The sequence below is a fragment of the Gordionus sp. m RMFG-2023 genome, chromosome 2 (assembly GCF_954871325.1).
Source record: "Gordionus sp. m RMFG-2023 chromosome 2, tfGorSpeb1-WG-v2, whole genome shotgun sequence".
NCBI classification, from domain to species: Eukaryota; Metazoa; Nematomorpha; class Gordioida; order Chordodea; family Parachordodidae; genus Gordionus; species Gordionus sp. m RMFG-2023.
This window is the reverse complement of record NC_088776.1, coordinates 51,979,729-51,991,479: the sequence shown is the minus strand read 5'-3', so window position 1 is coordinate 51,991,479 and position 11,751 is coordinate 51,979,729.

Here is an 11,751-nt window from a genome sequence, read left to right as displayed (position 1 = left end):
AGGTGACAAAACCAGCCTCACACACTTTAATTCATTTATTGGGAATTAAAGTGCACTAGTGAAATTTAGATATTAATTTCTAACAAAATTTAATAGAATGAAAAATATTAAAACTAGAGTTTTGCAGTTGTGCGAATTTTTCGCTCATATGCCCGTCCATGATTTAAAATAATTTTAACCCGCCTGCCCATGGATGATTTTTTTGTTTAAAAATTTTTTAACCACCCCATTCACTTTGGTTATTAATAAAACATTAATAATCAATCTGAAATGGTTTACTCGTTAGACAAACTGTCGCCCATACAAATTAGTCTGAAAAATACATTTTTGCCCAATATCTGCTAAGAATTTTATTCAATATAATATTTTTATAATTATAATTTTAAAAAAGTAAGTACATAATAATCCTATTGAGTAGTGAAGGTCAACGGTCCGGTCCTATCGGTCTTAAACCGGGATCGGACCGGACCGATTGTCGGACCGATCTTTTTCTTGAGGACCGTGGCCCGGACCGGTCTTTTTATTTTTTACGGTCCAGACCGCGGTCCGGACCGGTCTTTTATTATTGTTTAAGTTTGCTTTACTATACAATTAATATAATATTTTTGTATATTTTATTTTATGATATTTTTCTAGAGGAGTCATTTTAGATTTTGTTAATTTTTATTTTACAATATGAAAACCATAAGTTTGTTCAAGAAACATTTTACTTATAGTCTTAATAAAAACATAGAGTATGTGTTCACTGCAGTACCAAATTTAATGTATCGTCAGCACCTAGTAACAAAATAATTGTTTATAATTTTTTAAGCAATAAATTAATCAAAATAAGCAATAATTTTATTAAAATATTTTAGTTATTATATAGTTCTATTTTTTTTAAAGAAACTGTCTGTATAATTTATTGTAAAAATTACTTAACCTTATTCTTAATAAAATAATTAGGTACCTTAAGCAGACATCTGATAAAACATAAAATATATACTTCTAATGATGAAAATGAAAATATCTCAAAAAACACAATCTACTCTTAATTTTTATATGCCCTCTACAAGCACAAAATTATTTTTTTCATTACCATTGGATAAATTTTATTGTTTATATAATACTCTTATATTTAATAAAATGATAAAACAAATCAAATTAGGTTAAAAAAATATGTTTTTTATTTAGGACCACGGTCTGGATCGATCTTTTTCTTAAGGACAGTGGTCCGGTCCGGTCCGAGGGTATCGGTCCAGTCCGGACCAAAGACCGGACCGTGACCTTCACTACTATTGAGAGACCTTCATGGGCCGGGTATGGGCCTGCGGGCCGCTAATTTTATATTTTCTAGCGGGTCTGGGCCGGGCCTGGATTTTTAAATTTTTTAATGGGCCGAGGTTGGGCTGGGCTTGGACCTAAAATTATTAAATTTAGATTATTTAAAACAGTTGCTAATTCAAAGAAATATTGCCTTTTTTCCTTCTAATAATAATAAATTTCAGTATTGTAAACAAAATGAACCTAAATATAGTTAAATATTGTTTATTTTCATTAAATAAAAAAAATTAAATTTTTTGTATATGGGCTTGGGCCGGGTTTGGGAAATTTTTTTGAAACTTATCATGGGCTTGGGCCGGACTTGGGAATTTTTTTTAACATTTGATGTGGGCAGGGCCGGGCTTGGGCCTAAAAAAAATTTTGCGAGCCAGAGCCAGGCTTGGTCAAAAAATTAAGGCCCATGAATCTCTGATCCTAATACAATGAAAGATAAGAAAAAATAGTGATGGATTAAAATATATTCAATCAAAAATAGTGATAAAATATTTATGACAAATTGTAAGGTTTTCAATTAATTTATAATCGTTGCTTTTTAATTTTTTAATTAAATTTTCTTTATTAATTTTTAAATAATTTATTAAATAGATATTTTCAAAAAAATCAAATTTAATAAGAGAATATTCTGACGACTGATGAGGGTTTAAAAAATAGCGAATAAATATTAAATTATATGAAATATATACTATAAGTAAATTAAATGTCGGTAATATTATAAAATAAATTATACATGTATTTGTACGGATTTAATTTAAAACATTTCCATATTTTTTAATTCGTTTGTGAATAAAATTAGTTAACTTGTAAAAATTAATAAGAATACATTAAGATGTTATTTTAACATTTTTTTTGCAAGTCTAATAATTTTCAAATAAATTAAAAATTATGGAAATGTATGCCACAAATCTGGTCAACACTCTTTGTTAGCGGCAATGCGTTATTTTTTCAACTATAAATCATTTTTTGAGAGCGTTTTTTAAATTTAAAAATCTCATTTTACCGGAAATGTATTCCATTATGTTTGGTATACCTACTATGAATTTAACATAATTTTGTCATAAAATCTTGAACTTAATAAATCTATACTAGTTTTGCCATATGACACAAAAGCTAACTGCATTGGCGTACCCAGCGGGTGGGGGCAGGGGGGCAAATCCGCCCCAAAGCCAAAAAATGCAGATGCCGGATATATTTTTCAACAATATTATTGTTTATATTAATTTATATTTGTTAATATTTATTAGTATCTCATATTAATATATATTTAATTACATTTATTATCACATTTATCTACTAAGTTATTTAATCAATTAATTTCGATTTCAAGTTTTCCGGTGTAAAATATTTACTTATTATTTTCAATTTTTTAGTGACGTAATATTTATCTACCATTTTCAAATTTCTAGTAAAATAATAATTTTTCTGGAACTTCTTATCCGGAAAAAGAAATTGCAATTTTTTTCAACGAGATAGAATCTCTGCCATCAAGCAGTAACAGCTTTTAAGGAGTTAGAAGAGCCATTTGCTATTACTGAAATATCACAATGGCCTGAAAGAAATATTTCCTCAGAAGCAAGAAAATTATTGGATTCAATGCTTATTCCAAATTTTATTTCTCATTAGAATGTATTATTTAATTATACAACTATTTTAAGTATTACTTTTCAAAAACATGACATTGTCTTGATTAAGAAGATGAGAATAGAGGGGATCATTTTATCAGAACTCAAGGAAATTAGGGCTAATGTTGATGAAGAATTTCATATTTTATCTTTGAGTCAAAAGCAGAGCTATACGTGTTTAATATTTGTCTCCCTCGACTTGTAGCAAGGCAAGCTCATCGTTAAAACATTAATATAGGATCAATAGAAGAGTATATCTTAAATACAGATACATTTATAACCCAAATAAATGAATTTTTAATTCATCATGCAGCACTTACTAATCTGCAAATAACGTCCACAAAAGCCTTCCCAACCTTTTTCAGATGGTGATAGAAAAAAAAATATTTGTTAGATTTTTATTATGTAGATGTTAAAGTATCTTATGATGCCTTACTAGCTGAATATTTATGTTTATAAGATTAACTATGGTTGATATAGTCCCAAAAAATGCTATGGATACTCTGCATTATTTCAAACATATTTTAGATTAAATTCCCAATGTATTAAAAGGGTTTATAAACTCTTCCCATTAGTAAACTAATGAGAGAACATTCTCTTCTTTTTTAAGAAGAATAACAGAGGCCTGCAGATGTACCATTTGCAGGGACACCCCGGATTTTTTTTAAAGATTTTTTACGGCCCGTCCTAGGTTTTTTTTAAAAAATTTTCAGGCCCGACTCGGCTTTTTTAAAACAATCTTCAGGCCCGGCCCGGCTTTTTTTTAAATAAAATTTTCAGGCCCGGCCCGGATTTTTTTAAAATAAATTATATTTATTTTTGATTTTTATAGCTAATAATAACGATTTCAAATATAGACTGTTTTAAAAAATACAGTCCGGATTGGGTGTTTTTTTAAAATAATTTAGGCCCGGCTTGGGTGTTTTTTTAAAAAAAGTTTGGGCCCGGCCCGGGTATATTTAAAAAAATTAAAACACTGTCCGGCCCGGGGGCCGGGCCTGCAGGTATCTGAAAAACATACCAAGAAGTACATCTGAAAGTAGATTGAAAGGTTTGGATCTTTTGAATATTCATAGGCATTTGACGACAAGCAGGGATGAGATAATTGAAAAATTAGCTCAATCACAACGAAGATTGGATTTTACATTGTAAATGTATAACATACAAAATGCAATTATTCCTAAGAATCTTTTTGTGTAAAAGCTCAAAAAATTCAAATTTCTATTTTGGGTCATTTAAGTGATCCTTTACATATAATTTTTTTATAATTCACATTAATTTAAAATTGTGTATTAGAAATAGTTATTAGTCCTAATAAATTTATGCTTGATATTTTTAAAAACCAATAATATTTCTTAAAAATTTTTATTATCCCCCCAGACCAAATTCCTGCGTACGCGCCTGGCTAACTGTAAAATTATAAACGCATATGGTAAAATCAAATTTTTAAATTTAAAAAACGCGCTCAATAAATTATTTAAAGTTAAAAAATAACACATTGCCAGAAACACATTGCCGCTAACATATATATTAATAACGAAAATTATTATATTCTTTGTTAAATAATCTGATTTTGTTTGTTATTACCTTTTGGTGAAATAATTTTTATCTTATATCAACATTTTTTTTTATATCATATTAACATTACATTTTTTTGATATCAATTTGTATTTAAATTTAAACGAACATTTTTATTTTACATAATTGGTTATTTATTTATTGTTAGAAAAAGATATAAAAGAAAAATTGTTTTTGGTTAAAGGGGCGATAATAAAAATGTAATTCATAAAATAAAATGTAGTTTATAATAATAAAATAAAATAAAATTATGATAAATATTCTAATAATATATAATAGAGAATTCTATCTAAATACATCATGGAGGCCAAATTACGTACGAACTTCGTGTAAGTATTATCTCAAAATTCGATCTTGATTTTGCATTATACATGAATTCTATATTACGCTTTTATCGATTATAATTCTTTTACGATGGATGCATTGAATAATTCCACATATATGACCGAATTCGTCAAGCTGGATTTCCCTAAATTTAATAGCGATGACAGCGCTTATACAGGGTAATTGCAAAATTTCTTTGACACTAGCAAGATCTCCAACGGAGAAAAGGCCGTGTTGTTTCTCCAAAGTCTTCCAGATGACGAATTCAATAACATTGGAGCAATTTGCACGGAGGCAGACTTCCAGGACCCAATCTCTTTTCTTGGCAAATTCAAGCCACAACATCCGTCGAAGACTGAGAATGCCAAACTCTCATTATTTTATGCTGCCACTCAAGGCAAGGATGAGACGTTCTCGGCTTTGGTCACACGCGTAGCAAGACTCAATAAAGAATGCAAATTCATGGCATACAGCTCATTATTGAGAAAGTGAGAGTTGCTTCGAATTCCAAAGATGTCAGGAAAGCGGTCAGGGGCTCTATGACCATAGAAGATATTTACAATCTAGATCTTTAGGAAGACACCGCTGAGTGACATCAAGGGCGTGATAAAATTGTTTCATTTGAATGAATCACCTGGAGTACAAGAGATTAATCACATGGGCAGAGCCAAAAATAGCCACGTCACCATAAAACCCATTCAGGACTCTCATGCACATGGTAAATCTCTGCAACCCCAGCTCATCAATGACAATCGCCACGGACAACATTTTGATGAACGTTACGATGTACGCTGCGACTACTGCTGCGACAAACGATTCAATGGACGGCACAACAACTTCCACGACAATCGTTTGGATCAAAGCTACGATAAAAATCACTATAACCGCAACTGTTTCAACAATCGCAACGATAACTACTACAACGACTCAAACATAGACCTTAAAGAATATAATCTACAGAATTCGGAAATGTACAATCTGGGGTTTAACGATACCAGATATGACGCGTATAACGTAACGGTAACAACATACCCACATTGATGCAAGTAGACACCGATACAAGGTACACTATACTTTCGAATCATACAGCTAAGACTGTAGACATAACAACGATACGTAAGACGGATATGACTGACAGGGTATGACGGCAACGACATCAAGGTATTCGGTCTAGTCAATGTGAACGTTAAGTTTGACGGTAACTCACAAACACTGGAGGCCATAGTAGTGGGTTGTGATAAAATCCCCCTGCTAGGGTGTATGTGGCTCCGCGCCTTCAACAACATTAAAAACGTTCTTAGTGGGTAATGTAGAGAATGATCTCGAGAAGATAATCTTGACAACAAAAAAAGACCTCGAATCAACTTACTCCTACAAACCCAAAGTAGTCAGACAAGAGAAAATCTACTTGAAACTCGATGCCGTGCCTAAGATCATATCTACAAGGAGAGTTCCATATGCCATGGTTGATGCGATGACTCGTGAATTGGACGGCTGGCAGAAGGACAACATAAACCTTGCTCGAGAGGAATCTAGATGCCCGATGCCATGTACAAGCGATCCGATTGGAAAATTAGCTAAGGGTTGCCTTTACCTTACCAAGCCATCGTTCGGTTTGAAAAGAAGACTGCACCATGAACATGGGTGGCGTATTGCATGGCGATCATGAGCGTTAAGGGCGTTACCACTCAACATATCCATGGAAATCATAAGCAGGATTTCTTTGGAGTAAAGTGTAAAATAATCTGATTTTGTTTGTTATACCTTTCGGTGAAATAATTTTTATCTTATATTAACATTTTTTTTATATCATATTAACATTACATTTTTTTGATATCAATTTGTATTTAAATTTAAAAGAACATTTTTATTTTACATAATTGGTTATTTATTTATTGTTAAAAAAAGATATAAAAGGAAAATTGTTTTTGGTTAAAAGGGGATAATCAAAATGTAATTCATAAAAATAAAATGTATATAATAAAATAAAATTATGATGAATATTCTAATAATATATAATAGAGAATTCTCTCTATATATATCATTATTTTTTTTTTATAAACAATAACAATTTTAATTTTAAAATTAATTACACAGATTTAAGGTATATGGTTTTATCATATATGTTCAAATTAACATATAAAAAATATATTAAAATTATTATTTTTATCATAGTATATTAACTTAATTAATTTGTAGATCATAATTGTTACTTTAGTATGTAAATAAGAATTAAGACACATAAATAATTACCCTACTGGATATTTCAGGATGACAATTAATATATATTAGTTAAGTTATTTTTGATTAAATTTTATTTATATCACAATGGAGAATTAAATCTTTGTCTTATTCTTTTTTAGGAACACAATTATGAAATAATAATTTTAATATTATAGTGTTTTAAATATTATGATAGAAATTTTTTAAAAAAATAAATAAATAAAAATTCTTGTTAATTTTATGGGATTACAAGAGTTTCAAATTATAGCCTTAAATTATTTTAGGAGTGTAATTAATTATATTCGTTAATTTAATATTCCACTGTTTAAATTTAATTCATACATGTCAGCGTCAATGTGTTAAAGTGGTAGGAAGGGTGAATTGGTTATTTCGACAATATATACAAAAAATGGTTATACCAGTAATGTATTCTATTTTACAAATTTATTATTAATTTGAGATTAATTAATTATTTATTTAAGAGGAATTTAATTTACAAATTTATTTATATAATTTATAGATTTCCAGATATATATTTTAAATTTTATGATAGTTTAGGTTGTCTGATTTTATAGTATTTTTAATATATATTTTCTTTAGCTAACTTATTTTAATTGTTATATTATTTTTTAAATATATTTTTTTGAGATGATTCATTTTAATGAGTATATTATATTTTAAATATATTCTTTTGAGATTTATTTTGATGTGAGCTAAATGTCAAAGAATAGTTTAAAATTTTTAATCCAAAATATTTCTTCCTTTAATATATTATTGGTAATTCTTTTGGATATATATCCAACTTCTTCAACAGCTGCTTTCAGAGCTTCTCGCATAGTTGTATTTGCTTTTACATTATTGATGATGAACATCTTGTTTCCATTATTACATAATGTAATTAAAATTAGCATAGTAATTTTCTCAAACCGTGATTTAACCAATGACATATAATAATACCTAGACTGACAATTCATCCATTAAAAGTGTACATCAATACAAATCAGCTAGAGACGCCATCTTGGTTACTGTAATAAATATTAAAATTTTAAACGAGAGCCTAATTTTATATTATATCTGATGCAAACTTTATTAAAGAATTGCCTGATCATCGAGATAATAAGAAAGTAAGTTATCAATTTAATATTAGTTTTTAACATGAAAATAATTATTATAAAGGTTACCAAAATGGCGGGTCCAGCTGATTTGCTTTTAACGAAGCTTAAAAATGCATTTTAATGAATGAATCGTCAGTCTAGGTATTATTATATGTCATTGGATTTAACAAACTTATTATATTTAATTATATATTGAGATCCAATAAAATTAATAATGAGAAAAATTCTTTTATTTTTATATTCTAAAATGAAATTCTTTCATTTTAATATGAAAAAAAAAATTATAATTAATTATAAGCTTTGATGATACAAATATATTTTAAAATATATTGTAACCTAATTAGATTGATAAAAATACTTAAAATACAATATTAATTAATTAAATTAATATATTCATTCATCAATAATATTTTAGAGTATTTGACGGTATTTAACAAGGTCATTTACCTGTCAACCGTGCTTTATACTAATAAGTGATTATTTTATAGTTATTCTTAATTATATTGAAATAAATTCTCATATGAGTTTACATCGTGAGTGTTATGGCTATTACTAAAAATTAACCAGCATCATTTATTTGTTTGGCAAATAAAATTTAAGAATATTACTACTGGTATTGAGGGAATTTCATTGCATAATTTATATGAGCAATAATGACCAACTGTCACATCGTTTATATAGTATTAAAAATGGAAGATTATCTTTTAGAAATTTAATATCTCATAATTATTTTTTCGCTTACTTATCTAGCTTCCATAATGATATGATATCTAAGAGGAAGCTCTAACTAATCACCATATTATGATTTTGAATAGTTATTTATATGCTCTTCTTCATAATTATTGATTATGTTAGGTCTACAAATTTTTCCTTATTAGTTCATTCTATAAAACATTGTCTAAAATAATAACTCAAGGTTATGTTGATTTCATGATTTTTCAAAAGTTATTGCCTTGTATGGTTTTTAAAAACCATTATCAATTAAGGCAGTGATGAATTAATTAGCCATTTTTATCACTTGTAATTCTTTAGACGCAAATTTTTTTTATACCAGCCATAGGCGTAGCCAGGATTTTTATAAAGGGGGGGGGGGGAATTAAATATATAAAATAAAAATATAATAAATTACTTATATAAAAGCATGGTAATAATTTATTCCAAACAATTATAAGAAATTTATTTATAAAAAGTAAGTAGACATATAGTTGATTTTACTCTATTATATAGAATTAGTTATAAAATACTAGGTAAAATTCCACTTTTACAGACATATTTGAGTTAGAGAATATATTACAGTTAATAATTTAACAAATTTTACTAATCAATGCTCTTGATATTAAATATAGCAACAATTTGCATTCAATTATTTAACGCATCTATTTAATTTAAATAAAAATGATATTTAAATATCTTCATATTATTCATCCCACAATGTCTTTAAAAGATATTTTCTGATGTCCTTATCAATATTTTATAGTTTTCTGTAAAATATATAATTCACTATATTGGTAAAAAATTACTTGATTGTCATTTGATAATTAGATATACTGTAAATCTACGACATATAATATTCCACTGTTTGTATTGTGCTTTAATATTTTTTTAATTTATGATTTAATTTTATCAATAGTTTTATCATTATATTTTACTTTTATTAAGATAAATAAATTAAAATTACTTGCTTTATAAAAAATTATATTTGATATATTATATTATTTAGTAATTTTATGGATCTATTATTAATAATTATAATATATTTCACTTCTGTCTTAAGACTTATCTTTGGCTTATATTCCATTTATTAAAAAACATTTTTGGTTCATTTTATATATTTATAAATTTATTTTCCCAAAAATCTATAAATTATGATGAATAGTATAAAAAAATATCAACTTTTGCATTCTTTCTTTTAAATTATTATTTAAGATATATGCATACATATTTGAGGGTCAGGGAGTGTGGGGAGGACTAAGGGGGATATTTTTTATTAGCTAAAAATGATATTTACAAAAAGTGATAAATTTCTGAAAGGGGTTTCCCCTTGCCCCCCCCCCTCCTCCGGCTACGCCTATGATATCAGCCATCGAAAATATTTAATATTATAATAAATGGATAAATATTTTACATTAAAAATATTATATTTAGAAATGTATTGTTTTACATTCATTATTTGTATATACATTATAAATGATGAAATATGAAATTAGAGATTGCAAATTTCAATTAAAAAAGTATAATATATACAAAATTCGACCGAATGTCGAGGAAAAGCGGGTCGAGGGCCTCCAAAATAAGGGGTATAAGGGGTTTCGCCTCCGTAGAATTTTTTTTAGTTGAGCCTCCTGAAATTGTAAAGGCTAGTGACGCCCCTATTATAAACTATATCCTTTTAATCAAAATAAAGATCAAAAAATATAATTCATTATTTTATAATTTTTATAATTCATTTTATTTATTTTATTATACTATTTAATATCCATGATATTACAGGATATAGAACAGTTTATTTGAATTTAGATATTTAAATTTAATATATTCAGAATCTATATAACAAAAAAGATGATAGAGTTACCCCCTGCCCAATTTTCCCTCTTATTATTCATTATATTATAGTAACCCCATGATAAAATCTTATAATGAACTATTATTTGTAACCTCCCAACAAAACCTTTTCAAAACTATACCAGGCACGATAATTTATTTTAAAAAACGGCTAATTCAATATTTCACCCAGAAAAATATTACGCGAGCCTCAAGATTTTATTTGTAGAAGGATCAAAGGTCTAAACCTATATTATCAAAATCTCGAGGTTTATGAAATATTATTCTAACTAAAATTTTGCTTTAGCCGTTTTTAAAAATTGGTTCAAATAGAGCCGTTTATCAACACTATAATTTAGGCTAGGGGTGACAAATAAACAGTATTTACTGATAATCATCTAGTTGTTACTAACCATATTCTAAATATTATCCATAAACGTTAAACTATACCAAAGGTATTTTAAATAAATAACTTAAAATTTTATTAACCATTAAAATCAAAATAAATATACATTGTGGCAAATGTACCCACTACCCCTTGCATGTGGACACACTTAATATATTGCTATATCTGGACTTTAAAAGGTATAAAAACAAGTTTTCTATGAATAATACAATATTTAAATCTATAAGAAAAAATATGTCATTATATATTACCTCAATTCCTCTCTCTTTTGTTTAAATTTAACCAACTGTTAAACTTAAGAGTTATTTCTTATTTACTCTTCTAGACACAAACGACATTCATTAATTTAATTTTATATGTCCTCTTGTTGTATATCCATAGTGGTGTAAACATTTCTAAAAAGATCGAACGCGTTGGCGTTCAACGTTCATTGACAAAAACCGAACACGTTCACGTTCAAGTTCATGTCAAAGGAACGCGTTCACATTCATAAACCGTTCAAAATTTTATGATAAATTATTTTTAAATTTAATTTAATATAAATAAACTTATATTTTTTAATACAATATATTTTAGCCATGTTAAAAAATAATTATTTTGATAATATAATTATAAATAAAAT